Source organism: Geotrypetes seraphini, chromosome 10 (assembly GCF_902459505.1).
Source record: "Geotrypetes seraphini chromosome 10, aGeoSer1.1, whole genome shotgun sequence".
NCBI lineage: Eukaryota > Metazoa > Chordata > Amphibia > Gymnophiona > Dermophiidae > Geotrypetes > Geotrypetes seraphini.
The window spans coordinates 99902844-99920608 of NC_047093.1; the positions used below are offsets into that span (position 1 = coordinate 99902844).

Consider the following 17765-nt stretch of genomic DNA (forward strand, 5'->3'; position numbering starts at 1 on the left):
GCATGAGTAAAGGCCAGCCCAATAGGATAAATCCATCTATACCGAACACTGCGCTCCTGCAGTATACGGGTACAGTCTCGATATGTACGACGGCGGGCCAAGGTTGCTGGAGCCACATCAGGATAAACATCAATATCCACTTCTTCCCATTTAACCGTTCCTCCAGATCGCCGCACCGCTCTAAGCACATGTTCCTTATCCATATAGCAATGAAAACAAGCCACTACATCATGGGGGCGATTAACATCACGAGGGCCAGGGATGCGATGGGCCCTATCAAGCAATGGTTTCCCCACTTCCAAAGGTAAGCCAGCAGTCTCTAGTGCCTGAATACATATATGATCAATCACCTCCATACAGCGAGAGTCAGAAACAGTGTCAGGCACACCCCGAAAGCGAAGGTTGCATCGTCTGGAACGATTCTCCAGATCCTCCAGCTTTAGGGTGCTCACATCAGCTTTCTCCTCCAGTGCTGCAATCCTGCCTCTCAACTGTGTTAATTCAGAGCCATGTGCCTCCACTGCAACCTCTGTCTCCCCCACTCGACTCCCGATCTCACCCACCTCACGTTTTAACTCAGCAACAACAGCATGGATATCAGCCCGAACTGCAGAGAGTTCAGACTTCAGTTCCTGGAACCAGCCACGCATCTCCAGCTGAAAAGTCGGCAACGCTGCATCAGCAAGTGAACCCTCCGCAGCCGCGGTCGGATCGGGCGCCATTTTGGAACCAGCTTTAGGTGGCCCATTCGGGAGCGGTGAGGAGAATGCCTTGATGTCCGTTTGCTTCTTTCGCGTCGCCATCGAGATGCAGCAAATCAGCTTTACAAACAAGCTGAAGGAAGTGAAAAGTGCAGGCATGCAAAATCGCGCGAAGATAGCAGAAATCAGCACGGGGGTCCGCGGAGCTATCGCTCTAGGCTGCCATCAGCCACGATGACGTCACTTCCTCCCCAAAATAAAAATATGTTTCAACATCATAATTTAAAAAAAGAAAAAAGACAGCGTTGTCAGACTTGTGTCAGGATAAGAATATCATTATCCGCAAAGCGGACAAAGGGGGAGCCATTGTAGTTCAGAATAGGGTAGATTATAATAAAGAAAAAAAAAAAAAAAAAAAATTGAAAATCAGTTATTAGACAAACATGTCTACCACGTCACCAGCTTAGACCCCACCAAGCGTCTGATGAACAAGATAAACATCATTGTAGAAGAAGGATTTAATGAGGGTTTTCTGACAGAAAGAGACAAGAAATTTCTAATAAATAAAAATCCGGTCACCCCTGTTTTCTACGCACTGCCAAAAATACATAAAAATAAAATGCACCCTCCTGGACGTCCGATTATGTCTTCTAAACGTTCTGTTCTAGAACCCCTGTCCTACTTTGTGAACTATTTTTTGAATCCCATGGTTGAAACGAGTCCTTCACACATCAGGGACACCACTCATGTACTCAATATGTTAGCTGATATACCAGAAAGTGATTTTCCTTTTGTTTTAGTGTCCTTTGATGTAGCTTCACTCTACACATCAATACCACAGCTCGAAGCACTAGGGGTCATAAAAGAATTTTTAGACAATAGAGCAAGACCTCATCTTATACCCACAGAGTTTCTGATGAAACTAGCTACAATAGCCATGAAAGAAAATTATTTTTTGTTTGATGATAAATATTATATTCAGAAAAAGGGAGTAGCGATGGGAGCAAGTTTTGCCCCCTCCATAGCCAATCTTTATATGACTAAATTTGAGCAGGATTGGATAACCTTTTCTCAATATATCTATTTGTGGCGTAGATTTATTGACAATGTGATTATGCTGTGGAAGGGTTCAGTGGATGCTTTACAGAACTTTGCATTGTGGTTGAATTCATGTGATGAGAATTTAGTGTTTACTATGACATATTCTGAAACTAAACTGAACTTTTTAGATCTAGAAATTCAACAAGATCAGTCAACGTTTAATACTAATGTTTACATCAAGGAGATTGAAAGAATACGTTGCTATCTTATGATAGCAATCATTCAGTCAAGTTAAAGAATAGTCTCCCATATTCTCAGTTCATCAGACTGAGAAGAAATTGTTCAGATATTCATAAATTCAAAGCACAGGGTAAGATTCTAGAAAATAAATTATTAGTCAGGGGCTATCCAAAGAAAATAGTAAGAAAGGCATTTAAGAGGGCTAGATACTGCAATAGAGATTGGTTATTATTGAAAACCAACAAAGAGTCCATCGAAGAAGACACAGTAACATGTGTCATTAGACAGAATAGATTTAGTGGTTTAATATCCAATTCTTTACACAAATATTGGGATATCATCACCATTCACCCAGCACTGAAAAATCTGAAGCTCAGAATAGCATATTCTAGAGGTAAAAATTTAAAAGAGATATGAAAAACAGGTGAAAATAGATGTATGCTCAAACAAAAATGTGCCACTGTAGGTTTCTTTAAATGCCTTTCTTGCAATATTTGTAACATATGCGTACAAACTAAGTTGTGGAAAAATCCTAGTAATAATAATGAATACAAAATTACTCGTTTTTTGAATTGTAAATCCACCTTTGTAGTGTACGTCATTTGCTGCCCCTGTAATAAATTGTATGTAGGAATGACAACTAGAGTGTTCAGGATCAGAATGTTGGAACATAAGTCCAATATCAAATGTTCCAAAATTTCAGAACCCTTAGTAGAACACTGTATTGCACATCAGCATAACTTTGAAGATCTGCGTTGTTGGGCAATTGATCAGGTTGAGGTTGACAAAAGAGGGGGTGATAGGAAGAAAAATTTGTTACAAAGGGAGACAAAGTGGACATTTTTACTGAACACAGTGGAGCCTAATGGTCTCAATGGATATATCAATTGGAAACCCTTCATATAATATAGATCTTATTTGTGGTTGGTATTGGATATTATGTATTCAAGTATGCTGATTTGATACGCTCTATATCTATAGTTTATTTATTTTTGTAGTGAATAGGATATTGATGGCAGATATATGCTAAAAATTCTAAAATATTTTTATGTTTAAATGAATCGGGACTATTTGTAAGCAGTTTGGACTCACAGAATTCTGTTGATGAGCAATAAAGTTTTTCAGTGATTCGGGACCATTTGCAAGTAGTTTGCATTGATAGAATTGTGTTCATGAGCAAAATAAAGTTTTTCATCATGTTAGCGCTGGAATGTCAGTATTCTGAACACTGCGCATGCGTGGGTAGATATAAATGATGCAGGTTCAGCACTTCATTTCAGTAGCCGCTCTTGCCCTGGGATCATGAGAACTTACAAAAAGGTCGGTATATTTTGATTTAAGAGTATGATTGTATGTTAGTTAAGCGCATTGCGCTCTTTATTGTTCGGGGCTATGGTTTTAAAATTTGGTAGGCGGTTTCAATCTGTTTTTGCAAACACAATTCATCCGTTGTAAGTTCTTAAACTTAAACCGGAGGGTTATTTTGAATGTTTCTTTGGTGAGCCTAAGGACAGGTCGTTTATGAAAGATAATACATTTGTGCTCACAATGATTGATAGATTAGCGTCATCACATTTTCACGTTGGGCTCGGTACATGCGCGGTAAGATATAAAGGGCGCGGCCTGGGCCTTTGTTGTAGTAGTTTGTTTGGTCCTGAGATCGTGAGCATTTTAAGAAAGTTTTGTGTGTATGTTGGTTTAGAATTTCTGATATTCACAAGATTATTTTGTTTAAAGTATTTATATTGATTTTTTGATAAAACCAAGCGGTTTTTAAATTGTTTTTTATGTATTTAAGATTCCATGCGATTTTAACTGATTGGCCAGCTTTTTGTATGTATTTGTAACACTAATATAGGTTGTTCTACACATACGAGATGATTTATTGTTTTAATTTAATATAGGTGTTCTATTTAGGTTCCTATGTGAACCATAGTATTACGTCAGGAAGCTGTTAATTGATAACCGTTGGGAACGATTTTTCACTTGTGTATGAATGATTGTTTGATGGGTATTTGAGGTATTTTAGTTAATTTCTCTGACATGTTTATCATTTTTCAATGTTGTTTTTCAATGGTTTTTAAAGCGGGTCTATTTTTCAATGGTTTTCAAGTTATTATTTAATGCCAGCCATGTATAAGATTTATTATTTATTTAGATACTTATTGACCACTTGATAATTAAACTTGAAAAATAATTAATCACATATTTGAACATTTGGACACTCTTCTTTTTATTAATTTGTCTTTAATGTTTAATATCAGGTATTTTAAACACTTTTGTAAAAATTTTTTATTGATATACTTTTGTAATATGTTTTTTATATATAATTAATTGTTTTGAAAGATTTGAGGTGAAATTGTAAATGAATCAATCACACATTTTACCACATAGGCACTTTTTCTTTGCATGACATTAATTTATATGTGAATTTTGAGATTGAATGAGATGAATTATTAATCATAAGTCTTTTGAGAAATATAGAATATATCAATTTATTTTGATTCTTTTTTAAAAGATATTTTGTATTAGAATATACCTAAATTTATGCCATCAATTCATTTTCTCTCTTTTTTAAAAGATACACTAGATTTTGATTGAAATATTTTGTATTAATTATGGACATTAAATATATTTGTATAGAGCTATAGATATAGTGATTATTATAATTAACTAGGTTAATTTTTAATGTATAAAATATGCCAATAATTCTTATATATATATTTTTTTTATACAGATTACATGTTTCCTTATAAATATTGAGTATTTATTAAAATGAATGAGTTTTTGTAGTTTAAGAATGAATAGGTGATTGAGGATTGAATATTAGAAGTTAGAATACGGTTTTGTAAGATAAACATGATATAAGTGTATTAAAAGATGTTTTTATATTTGTATTATACAGTACCCCCCTTGGAACCCTTGAAAAAGCCTTCTCCAGGCGAAACGGGTCCCGTCGGGCATTTACCGTATATTGGGGCAATTATTATTCATCCAATAAAGATACAAATTAAGAATTACTCAAGTTGTCTGGATGTTTGTATAAGAAGAAACTTTTCATTAGAAGTTTTGAAAGATTTATCACTGACGAATGAGGACTTGTTTGTGTTGTGATTTCATCATTTACCTCACGTCCCATCTTCTCCTTCACTGCAACTTGAGGATATTGCCATTGGCTGCAAAACTTGGAGATTTTGGGTTGCCACACTGGAAGAAGATGTCTTCAGTTGGCAGGGCTTGGGAATCCCCAATAGCTCAAGAATTTGTAAATTGCACTCAGGCGGGGAGAAACTTTGGTGCCCATCTACTAATTATGGGCTCCAGTCCCTCCCCCAAATCAGATGTATATGACTATGCCACTAAATACAAAAATAATTGTGATGCACATATCCCAAAGCTAACATATTCCAGTTAATAAATTCAAAATAAACAATTTTTTCTACCTAGTTGTCTGGATATTTTGTTTTTCCATCATCTTGGTCCCAGTTTCTCTTTCTGCTTTTTGTCTATGTTCTACCAATTCTCTTTCCAGTGTCTGCAGTCCAGTTTTTCTCCTCTTTTCAATACTGTTTCATTCCTTCCTTATGCCTGTCTCCAACATATTGATTTTTCCCTTTCAGCTTTCTTAACTTTTTCTTTTCTTTTTTGCCTCTGTCCACTCAAATCTTGCCTTCTTTCTCACCCTTCTTCTTTTTAAATGTTCAGCTACCTCTCAATTCTCCATCTTCTCTGTTCCTAGCTCTCCCATTTCCCATCTCTCTCCTTTCCCAGCCTCCTATTTCTATCTACTCCCCAATACCACATTTCTACCACTGTACTCGCTGCTCTCTCACTCATCTTGTCATCTCCCTTTTGACCTCATCCACATGGCTCACCACTTTCAGAATCTCCAGTGGTCAGGGTTTAACTCCCTGTCCCTTTCTCTCCATTCCCTTTCTTATCCCAGATCTCATCCCTCCTGCCCTCCCATGGATACATCTCTCCTCCTCTATCCCCATGGTTCAACATTTTGCTCCCTATCTTTTCTGTTTTTCTTCTTCCCTCCCCCCTTGATGCTGAACAATGAAATGGAGGGGGAAAAAAAGAGAGATGCTGCATCTCTCTGCCTTCCAATGACAGGCCTAAAATTTCTTCCTACCTCCCTTCCATCCCTAGATCCAACTTCTCTCCCTTTCTCTTCCCAACTGCCCCCATCCCATCTCTCCCCATGCATGCCTGCCTCCCTTCCCCAGGTCCACCATTTCTCCCTCTCTCTTCCCATCAGTTCTCCCTTCAAGTATCTCTTTCCCTCTTCCTCCACACCACCCCAGGTCCAACTTCACTCCCTTCAGACCATTGCCCACCATCTCTCTCTCTGTCTTCTGTTTCTGGCCTCATAAGCTGTCCTCCCAAGCCCAATCTGGCACTTCTTTTAATACCCTCCCCCTTTTCCCAGCATGTTCTCCCCCTCCTCTCCGCGCCCATGCATCTCTACCTAACTCCTCTCCCACCACCATGTCCAATAATTCTCACTCTCTCCATTCCTCCTCTCTCTGCCCAACAGTTCTCCTCTTTCTCCATCTTTCCATGTGCACCATCTCTTTCCTTCTCTCAGACACACAGTTCTCCCTTACTGTTCCCTCCCTCCCTCCCTTCTTCAATCCTATGGCTCATGCGCCCTCCCTCCTTCCTTCATCATTTGTCCAAAGTTTGTGCTCCCTCCCTCTCAAGTCTCGACCTTCTCCCTTCCTTCTGGCTGGCTCCTATACTGCAATTGATTTTTTGGTGAAAGCTGTGGGCGTGGTCCATGGCTCTGCTGGAAGCAATTATTTTATGGCTGTCGGCGTTCCGCACCTGTGCTGAAAGCGTTCCCTTTCTTCTGTGCCTCCCGGCGAGTGTTTATTTTCTGGCCGACTCCCTTGCTGCAGTCATCCGCGGGCAGTATTCGCTCCTCGCGTGTGATTCACGGCTGATTTGGAAGCTTTCTCTTTGACATCAGATAGAACACTTCTGACACAGCCACAGATCACACAGGAGGAGCCAACGATGTCCGCAGACAACTGCAGCAAGGGAGCCAGCCAAAAAACTATCCGCCAGAGGGAGGCACAGAAAGGAGGGAGGGAGAAGCTGGGCCGCATATAGCCCGTAGGCTGGACACCCCTGCTGTAGGCGATTGCTTCCTGGAACATAAGAATTGCCGCTGCTGGGTAAGACCAGTGGTCATCATGCTCAGCAGTCCACTCACGCGGCGGTCTAGTCAAAGACCAGCGCCCTGACTGAAACTATCTCTATCAGTGTACATCCTTGTTCAGCAGGAACTTGTCTAACTTTGTCTTGAATCCCTGGAAGGTGTTTTCCCCTATGACAGACTCTGGAAGAGCATTCCAGTTTTCTACCACTCTCTGGGTGAAGAAGAACTTCCTTATGTTTGTATGCAATCTATCCCCTTTCAACTTTAGAGAGTGCCCTCTCGTTTTCTCCACCTTGGAGAGGGTGAACAACCTGTCCTTACCTACTAAGTCTATCCCCTTGAGTACTTTGAATGTTTCGATCATGTCCCTTCTCAATCTCCTCTGTTCGAGGGAGAATAGGCCCAGTTTCTCTAATCTTTTGCGGTACGGCAGCTCCTCCAACCCCTTAACCATCTTAGTCGCTCTTCTCTGGACCCTTTCAAGTAGTAGCGTGTCCTTCTTCATGTACGGCAACCAGTGCTGGATGCAGTACTCCAGGTGAGGGCGCACCATGGCCTGGTACATAAGAACATAAGAAACGCCTTCACAGGATCAGACCAAGGTCCATCTAGTCCAGCGATCCGCACATGCGGAGGCCTATTTAGGTGCTCCTTTTTGGAGACCCGGATTTCCCGTATCCCTCAATATGATCTGCAAGAAGATGTGCATCCAACTTGCGTTTGAAACCCAGCACAGTATTTTCTGCCACCACCTCCTCTGGGAGAGCATTCCAAGCGCCCACCACTCTTTGTGTGAAACAGAACTTCCTGACATTTGTCCTGAACCTGCTGCCATTCAGTTTTAGGCTATGACCTCTTGTCCGTGTCACATCTGAAAATGTCAGTAATGCTGCTTCCTGGTCAATTTGATCAAATCCCTTTAATATTTTAAAAGTCTCTATTAGATCCCCACGCAGTCTTCTCTTTTCGAGGGTGAACAGTCCCAGTTTTCCGAGGCGTTCCATGTAGCTTAAATTCTCCATGCCTTTGACTAGTTTCGTGGCTCGCCTCTGTACCCTCTCCAACAGAATTTTATCCTTCTACAGCGGCATGATAACCTTCTCCGATCTGTTCGTGATCCCCTTCTTTATCATTCCTAGCATTCTGTTTGCCCTTTTCGCTGCCACCGCATATTGTGTGGATGGCTTCATCGACTTGTCGATCAGAACTCCTAAGTCCCTTTCCTGGGAGGTCTCTCAAGTACCGCCCCGGACATCCTGTATTCCTACATGAGATTTTTGTTATCGACATGCATCACTTTACACTTGTCCACATTAAACCTCATCTGCCATGTCGATGCCCATTTCTCGAGCCTGATTATGTCATGTTGCAGATCTTCACAATCACCCTGCATCTTCACTACTCTGAATAACTTCGTATCGTCTGCAAATTTAATCACTTTGTTCGTCGTACCTATGTCCAAATCGTTTATAAAGATGTTGAAGAGCACGGGTCCAAGCACCGAGCCCTGCGGGACCCCACTGGTGACGCTCTTCCAGTCCCCCACTCTCTGTTTCCTATGCTCCAGCCAGTTTTTAATCCACATGAGTATTTCATCCTCGATTCCATGGCTCTCAATTTTCCGAAGAAGTCATTCATGCGGAACCTTGTCGAACGCCTTCTGAAAGTCCAGATATACAATGTGTCACACCCACGCTCATGAGCTGTGTTGCGAGCCCCCGGGATCATGACAAAGTTCTCTGGCCTGGTGTGTCCCTTACCACCAAGGGACCCTTCAGGACTTTGCCTGGCTTATTATCAGCCTAATAAGGATATGCAAGGGAAGAGTCCAAGTCAGAATGCATCAACTCTTAGCTGGTTTCACAAAGCCAAAATGCAGACTTCACCTTAGCAGTTTCAAAAAAAAAAAAACAACAATTCCCCTTTAGCAAACATAAGCTTCTCATCCAGAGACAAAACCCTCAAATCCAGTGTCCAGGTTTTATAAGTACAGCATAATTCATTCCCCTGCTTCTGGACTTTCTCAGTATTCTGATACACGGTTCATAGACAACGGCGCGAAAGACAAAGGCGCGCTTGGACAATTGAGCGCAGCGCGGAGGCGCACACCGCTCAAAATTACTGTTTTTAGGGGCTCCGATGGGGGGTTTTGTTGGGGAACCCCCCCACTTTACTTAATAGACATCGCGCCGGCGTTATGGGGGATTTGGGGGGTTGTAACCCTCCACATTTTACTGTAAACTTAACTGTTTCCCTAAAAACAGGGAAAAAGTGAAGTTTTCAGTAAAATGTGGGGGGCTACAACCCCCCAAACCCCCCCTCAACGCCCCCACAACGCGGCGCGATGTCTATTAAGTAATTTTGAGCGGCGCACACCTCCGCACTGCGCTCAATTGTCTGGGCGCCTTTGTCCCGGCGTGCTTTTGACCTGACTCCCTGATACACAGCCCCCTTCATCAGGGCAGTTAGTTTTAAGAATATAAGTTTAGCACATTTACTAAGCTGCCTATGCTCCAGCAGCTGTGCCAGTTCATGGGCATGTAAAGCCCAGAAAAGAAAAAAAACCAAATTCCAAACAAAACTGAGCAACAAAACAGGCAAGCATGTCACATGGTTTACCTTCAGCTCAACGTTTCCCCAAACTGTTGTTCTGTAAGTAGGCATAACACTGCAGAAACCAGAGTGGAATTGTCCAGATAAAACTGATGTGCACAAAAACAGTATCCTCCAATACGTCTGGTAATATGAAGATCTTTATTGTTCCAACATCAAAATGACTCATTGAGTTGGTGAAAATGTCATTTTGATGTTGGAACAATAAAGATCTTCATATTACCAGACGTATTGGAGGATACTGTTTTTGTGCACATCAGTCTTATCTGGACAATTCCACTCTGGTTTCTGCATATTTGTGTCTGTGGTGGTGTTTTTATTCCCGTTTCTTTCTTTAGTAGGCATAACACTCACATGCACAGATTTTATAAGGAAAACTTAGCACAACCAAGTCTGTGGAGAAGTTTTCTTTCGGATAGCCTTGGTTCTGGGAACGTGCAGGGCTCTCAGAACGTTTCCCTGCTAAGACGTTACTGTGAACGTACCTGGCTCAGCCTAGCAGCTAACAGGAAAATACCTCCCAACATTTGTTAGGCTCAAAATTAAAGCTCTCAGGCACAAACTTAATGTTCAATATAAAAGGAGAGAAATACCAATCCCCTTCAAAAGCAAACACTGTTTTCTCTGGAGGCTCAGAGATTGTAGGCAAAGACACAGTACATATCTCTCACTGCATTTCTATATCCATGGGAAAAGCCTCAGGTCCTACCAGACTCTTCTGCGTGTCCATGGCTTCCTCTGGGTTTTCTTCCCAACTCTCAGAGGCAGAAGCAAGCTCCTCTGCATCTACCATCTGGTAGTAAGTTTCCCTAGCCTCCTTAGGCTGGGGAGAGAAAATCTCACTTTCTCTCAGGCTCCTGCCAGCTTCAGTTTTCCACAGCTCAGCCAGGTTCTCTCCTGCTTGTTGCCACTCTGCTTGCCCACCTAGTGTTCTGCATTGCCTCGTTTTAAGCTGTGGAGAGACTCTCCCCCTTACCCTAGATGGGGGATGTTCCATCTGGCTAAGTGCAGGTTCCTTTCCAGCCTTGACTCTTACATGGATAGGCTGCTAGAAAGGTAGCAATCTCCTAGCAGGCTTAAGGACAGGTTTAAACTGTGTGCAGCTTTCTGCCTCTCCTTTTCCTGCCATCCCTCATCTGATGCCAATTATCTGTCCCAGCAGTAGTCAGCTAGTTCTGTAGTCTGTAATTCTACTTGGTCAGTTCTCTTGCATAGGGGTATAGTGTATTTCTTCCCTATCTCTGGAACAAAACCTGGATCGGACTTGGGTTTGTCTTAGACAAAATCTGAAACGGACTTGGGTTTGTCACAAATGTCACCTTGTCTATCTGTCTGTTTACTCCCTTGAAGAAGTGCAGCAAGTTTGTCAAACAAGATCTGCCTGGTCCTCATCAGATTGTGTCCGTCAAGGTGGTCAATGATGTGGTCCTTTATCAGCGCCTCTATCATCTTTCCCGGTACCGAGGTCAGACTCACCGGTCTATAGTTTCCCGGGTCTCCCCTCAAACCTTTTTTGAAGATCGGTGTAATATTTGCCACCTTCCAGTCCTCAGGAATCTTTCCCGTTTTGATTGACAGGTTGGCTATTAGTTGAAGCAGTTCAGCTATGGTCCCTTTCAGTTCCTTGATGACCCTCGGATGGATGCCATCTGGTCCCGGGGATTTATCGCTCTGGAGCCTATCAATCTGCCTGCACACCTCTTCTAAACTGACCGTCAACCCTGTCAGTTTCCCGTTTTCACTTCCAGCATATAGCCTGATGGGTTCTGATATGCTGTGTATATCCTCTTCGGTAAATACAGACAAAAAACGTGTTCAATCTATTGGAGATTACCTTGTCCTCCTTTATCGCTCCCTTTATTCCTTTGTCATCCAACGGTCCCATCGCTTCCTTCGCAGGTCGTTTCCCTTTAATATATCGAAAAAACGCCTTGAAGTTTTTCACCTCCTTGCCTATTATTTCCTCATAGTCTCTTTTGGCCCCTTTCACTGCCTTATGGCACCTGCGTTGATGTTGTTTGTGCTTATTCCAGTTTTCGTCCATTTTTTATCTTTTCCATTCCTTAAACGAGGTTTTTTTGTCTCTGATCGCTTCCTTAACCTCTTCCGTGAGCCACGCCGGTTCTTTTTTCTTTTTTCTCTTTGATCCCTTGTTGATATGTGGTATATATAGATTTTGTGCCTCGGTTATTGTATCCTTAAAAAGAGACCAAGCTTATTCTAGTGACTTTGCAGTGTTTATCTTCTTCCCCACCATGCGTCTCATCCCTTCATAATTCCCTTTTTGGAAGTTTAGCACTGTGGCCATTGTTCTGGACCGATTTTTGTCCCTGTTTCCAGGTTGAAGTGGATCATATTGTGATCGCTGTTTCCCAGCGTCCCTTCTACTTCTACATCCTGTGCCAGTCCTTGCAGCCCATTTAGAATGAAGTCCAGAATTGCATTTCCTCTCCTTGACAAGTTGTTCCAGGAAGCAATCGCCTACAGTTTCCAGGAACTTGGTCTCTCTAACACAACCAGAGGTGCCGAGGTTCCATTCTATCCCTGGATAGTTGAAGTCGCCCATGATAACTGCGTTGCCTCCTTTGCAGTTGCGTTTAATCTCATCTGTCATTTCTTCAGCAATTTCTTCCAACTGCCCTGGGGGTCAGTAGTAGATGCCTATCCTCGTTTCCGGTCCATTTGTTCCTGGAATTTTGACCCATAAAGACTCTAACTTATCTGTCTGTTTCTCTCCAGTACTGGTTCTCTCCAGTACTGGTTTCTCTCCAGTACTGGTTCTCTCCAGTAGATTCAATTCCCTGTTTGACCTATATGGCAATGCCTCCTCCTTTTTGAGTCACTCTGTCTCTGCAGTATAGTTTGTATCCCTGTAGCACCATGTCCCAGACATTTTCATCAGTCCACCATGTTTCCATGATGCCGATGATGTCAACGTTATCCTTTTGTGCCACAGCTTCTAATTCACCCATCTTATTTTTAAGGCTCCTTGCATTTATGTACATACACTTGAGTTTGCAGCCTGTTCCCTTCTTGCGTGTCCTTCCCTCTTGTGTCCCTTTCGGTCTGTCTTGTCTGTGATCTGGCAAGTCTTCCCCTCCTTCTTCCTGCACGGTATCCTCCAGGTATACCGGTTCCTGAATCATCGACTCTCTCTCTCGGTCGACTGTCGGCTTTCCCCTTCTTCCTAGTTTAAAAGCTTCTCAACTTCTCTCTTGATATTGCTTGCAAGTAGCCTCGTTCCGTCTCTGCTGAGGTGGAGTCCATCCTTCCTGTATAGCTTGCTCTTCCCCCAGAATGTTGTCCAGTTGCGCACAAAGTGGAATCCTTCTTCCTAACACCAGCACCGCATCCACGCGTTGACTGCTTGCAGCTCTATCTGTCTCTTCTCATCTGCCCTGGATACTGGCAAGATCTCTGAGAATGCTATCCTCTGCGTTCTGGTCTTCAGCTTCCTTCCTAGCGCCCAGAACTGGTCCTTCAGTACTTCTCTGTTGTAGTTCCTGTTGCTCATGTTGTTCATCCCCACATGGATCACCATATCTTCTTGTTCCACGCTGTCGATAATCCTATCAATGCGGCTCACTATGCCTTCTACCTTGGCTCCCGGTAGGCAGGTCACCAGCTGATCCTGTTTTTCTTCCGCTATGTGGCTGTCAACTTGTCTGATAATGGAGTCCCCCACGACGATTGCTGTCCCCTCTATCTTCTCTTGCTTCTCCAGTCGCAGGTCTGTGTCCTCGGTGTATGTCCATCTCTCCATCTGTAGGTCTGTGTCCTCCATGTACACCCATCTTCCCTCATCCTGGTGTTGGCTCACACCGGACTTGTTTTCTTGTGGGTCCCCTCCACTGCCTCCAGATCCCGCTGATGTGTTGTCCTGCTGGCGGTCTTCACCCTCTGTAGATGTGTCCCGGCAGTTCCACTATTGCTGGTGATTTTCCACGGTCTCCCTGTATGCCTCCTCTATTAATTTCTCCAGGTCTCGGACCTCTTCTTCAATGGTTTTCTCTGGCATGATTTTCTCTGCATCCTTGTCCTCCTAATCCTCCACTGCTTGAAGTGCCTCCAGTTCCAGTATTCTGCCCTCCAGGAGTATGACTTGTTTCTTCAGGATCTCTAGTTCTCTGCATCGAGCGCAAACGTAAGACCACCTCTCAGAGGGGAGGTAGTCATACATATGGCAGATGGTGCAAAACACTGGGTAGCTCAACTTCCTACTTCTGTCTGCTTCTTCCATTGCTGTCCTCTACGTCTGTTGTGGGTGTCCTCTGTGTCTGCCTGGTTGTGTGTCTTCTGTATCTGTTGCGAGTCCGCTGCGCCTGCTGTATCTTCTGTGTCTGCCTGGTTGTGTGTCCTCTGCGCCTGCTGTATCCTCTGTGTCTGCCTGGTTGTGTGTCCTCTGTATCTGCTGTATGTCCTCTGTGCCTGCTGTGGTCTCCTTCAGCGGTGGCTTGTCCCTTCTCAAGGTCCTTTGCAAAGGCGCTCTTGCTAAAGCGAGCACCTTTAACGCTCACCTTTGACGCGTGCCAAATGGCTGGGCACATTGGCCCCTCCCCTTTTAAGGAGGAGCTCCGGGTCTGCTCTGTGGTGATGACGGAAGGGTGGGCGGAGCTATCTCTCGCCGCTGCCTCTCACTGTCTCCTGCCTTCTCCCCTCTGCTTCTCTAGGCTTAATTCTAAATGGACTACGAAGTCTGGCACAAGGTAGAGAAGTAGAAGGGACGCTTGGAAACAGTGATCACATGATCCACTTCAACTAGATACAGGGCACTGAACTTCCGAAAAGGAATCTACTAAGGGATGAGAGTGATGGTGAGGAAGAAGATTAGGAAAAGAATAAGCACTGTAAATATGCTAGAGCAAGCATGGTCTCTTTTTAAGGACACAGTCACAGAGGCGCAAAATTTATATATACCGCGTATCAACAAGGGTTCCAAGAGGAAGAAGAACAAGGAACCAGCGTGGCTCACTGTAGCAGTGAAGGAAGTGAGACAAGACGACTTCATTTAAGGAATGGAAAAGGACAAAAACGGAAGAAAATTGGAAAAAGCACAAACATCAAAGCAAGTGCCATAAGGCGGTAAGAGGGGCCAAAAGAGACTATGAAGAAAAAATAGCCAAGAAGGCGAAAAACTTCAAGCCATTCTTTCGATATATTAAGGGGAAACGACCTGCGAAGGAAGCGGTGGGGCCGTTAGATGACCAGGGAATAAAGGAAGTACTAAAGGAGGACAAAGCCATCGCCGACAAACAACACATTTTTTGTGTCTGTATTTACCGAAGAGGATATATCCAATATACCAGAAGCCAACAGGTTATACACAGGAAAAGAAGATGGGAAACTGACAGGGACGACAGTCAGTCTAGAAGAGGTATGCAGACAGATTGATAGGCTTAAAAACGATAAATCCCCGGGGCCGGACGGAATGCACCTGAGGGTAATCAAGGAACTGAAAGGGGTTATAGCTGAACTGCTCCAACTAATAGCCAATCTGTTGATCAAATCAGGAAAGATTCCGGAAGACTGGAAAGTGGCGAATGTTACGCCGATCTTCAAGAAAGGTTCGAAGGGAGATCTGAGAAACTACAGACCAGTGAGTCTGACTTCGGTACCTGGAAAGATGGTAGAGGTGCTGATAAAGGACCACTGATGACCTTGATGGACACAAACTGATGAGGACCAGCCAGCACGGCTTCAGCAAAGGAAGATCTTGCTTAACAAACGTGCTGCACTTCTTTGAGAGAGTAAACAGGCAGATAGACAAGGGTGACCCAGTCGACATCGTATATCTAGATTTTCAGAAGGCGTTCGACAAGGTTCCACATGAATGTCTACTTTGAAAAATTGCGAGCCATGAACTCGAGAATGATATACTCATGTGGATTAAAAACTGGTTGGCGGATAAGAAACATAGAGTGGGAGTGAATGGACAGTACTCAGACTAGAAAAGCGTCACAAGTGGAGTGTCGCAGGGTTCGGTGCTCGGGCCTGTGCTCTTCAACATATTTATAAACAACCAAGAAATTGGCATGACGAGTGAGGTGATTAAATTTGCAGACGATACAAAGTTATTCAGAGTAGTGAGGACACAGAAGGATTGTGAAGGCCTACAAAGAGACATAAATATGCTCGAGGAATGGGCTACGAAATGGCAAATAAGGTTCAACGTGGATAAGTTTAAAGTGATGCATGTCGGTAACAAAAATCATATGCATGAATACAGGATGTCCAGTGCTATACTCAGAGAGAGCCCCCAGGAAAGAGACTTGAAAGTACTTATAGACAAGTCAATGAAACTGACCGGCAATGCGTGGCGTCATCGAAAAGGGCAAACAGAATGTTAGGAATGATTAAGAAGGGGATCACAAACAGATCTGAAAAGGTTATCATGCCATTATACTGGGCCATGATTTGCCCCTACCTGGAATACTGCGCCCAACATTGGTCGCTGTATATGAAAAAGGGCATAGTACTACTCAAAAGGGTCCAGAGAAGAACGACAAAAATGGTTAAGGGACTGGGGGAGTTGCCGTACAATGAGAGGCTAGAGAAAGTGGGCCTCTTCTCCCTTGAAAAGAGAAGACTGAGAGGGGACATGATCGAAGCATTCAAGATATTGAAGGGAATTGACTTAGTAGAGAAAGAGAAATTGTTCACCCTCTCCAAGGTGAAGAGAACAAGAGGGCACTCGCTAAAGTTAAAAGGAAAAGATTCTGTACAAATGTAATGAAGTTCTTCTTCACCCAGAGAGTTGTAGAAATCTGGAATGCTCTTCTGGAGGCTGTTATAGGGGAAAACACCCTTCAGGGATTTAAGACAAGGTTGGATAAGTTCCTACTGGAACAGACCATATACAAGTAAGGCTAGACTCTAATAGGGCACTGCTTTTTGATCTAAGGCCGCCGCGTGAATGGACTGCTGGGCACAATGGACCACTGGTCTGACTTAGCAGCGGCAAATCTTATATTCTTAAGGAGTTCAAGGAATGGATGTTTCCTCACTTATAGGTTGTGAAAGATACAGAATCCAGATAGATATAGCCCTTCTTGGGGTCAGAATTGCAGGATCCTGGCATATCCTTGCATATTCTGCAGATCCTAGCAGGTCCTGTGCTTTTGATGGGGAAGGAGTGCAGGGAATGGATGTTTCCTGCCATATAGGAGGTGAAAGGTGCTGAATCCAGGAGGATACAGCCCTTCCTGGGGTCAGAATTGCAGGATCCTGTGCTTCTGATGGGGAAGGAGTGCAGGGAATGGATGTTTCCTCACTTATAGCTTGTGAAAGAATACAGGTGTATACAGCCCTTTTTGGAGTCAGAATTGTTGGATCCTGGGAGATCCTGTTGGATACTGGCAGATCCAGTGCTTTTGATGGGGGAAGGAGTACAGAATATGGATGTTTCCTTTCACTGTCCCCCCCCCCCCCCTTCACTTCACTTTGTCTACTAGTTTGCTCCTTTCTGGAACATATTGATTGTATTTTATGCCTCTTTCAGTCCCCACACAATCATTCCCTGGAGCAGCTTCCATTATCTTGTCTACCATTTAGCTCTGCTAGTTTCACCAACTGTTTTGAAGGATTTTCTGTCATTCTGCAGGAAGTCTCCTCCACTTTTGCTAAAATCATTTGTCCTTCTCTGCCAATCCCACCCACAGAAGAAAAGTACTGCATCACAGGGGGCGGGACTTTACAGAGAAGGGTGAAAGAGCACTTTGGGGATTCCCCACTGAAAGACAGCCTGCTGCTATCATAAAAGAAGAGCATTTCATTCTTAAGGTGGTCTGCCCTAGATCCTGAGAATTGTGGAAATCCTGGTTTTACCCAGACCCGCCTTACTGGGTCATACCAATGGTCCATCAAGCCCAGTAGCCAGTTCTCATGGTGGCCAATCCAGATCACTAGTACCTGGCCAAAACCCAAGGTGTAGCAATATTCAATGCTACCCATACAGGTCATGACAGACAAACTGGACAATCCTATGCACTCTCATTCTACAG

At 43.5% G+C, this 17765-nt stretch overlaps 1 protein-coding gene across 3 annotated transcripts in view; it reads left to right on the forward strand.

Moving 5' to 3' along the window:
• The window catches only part of TRAF2 (TNF receptor associated factor 2), a 217247-nt gene that overhangs the window by 56236 nt on the left and 143246 nt on the right, over nucleotides 1-17765 (forward strand). The window lies entirely within an intron of this gene.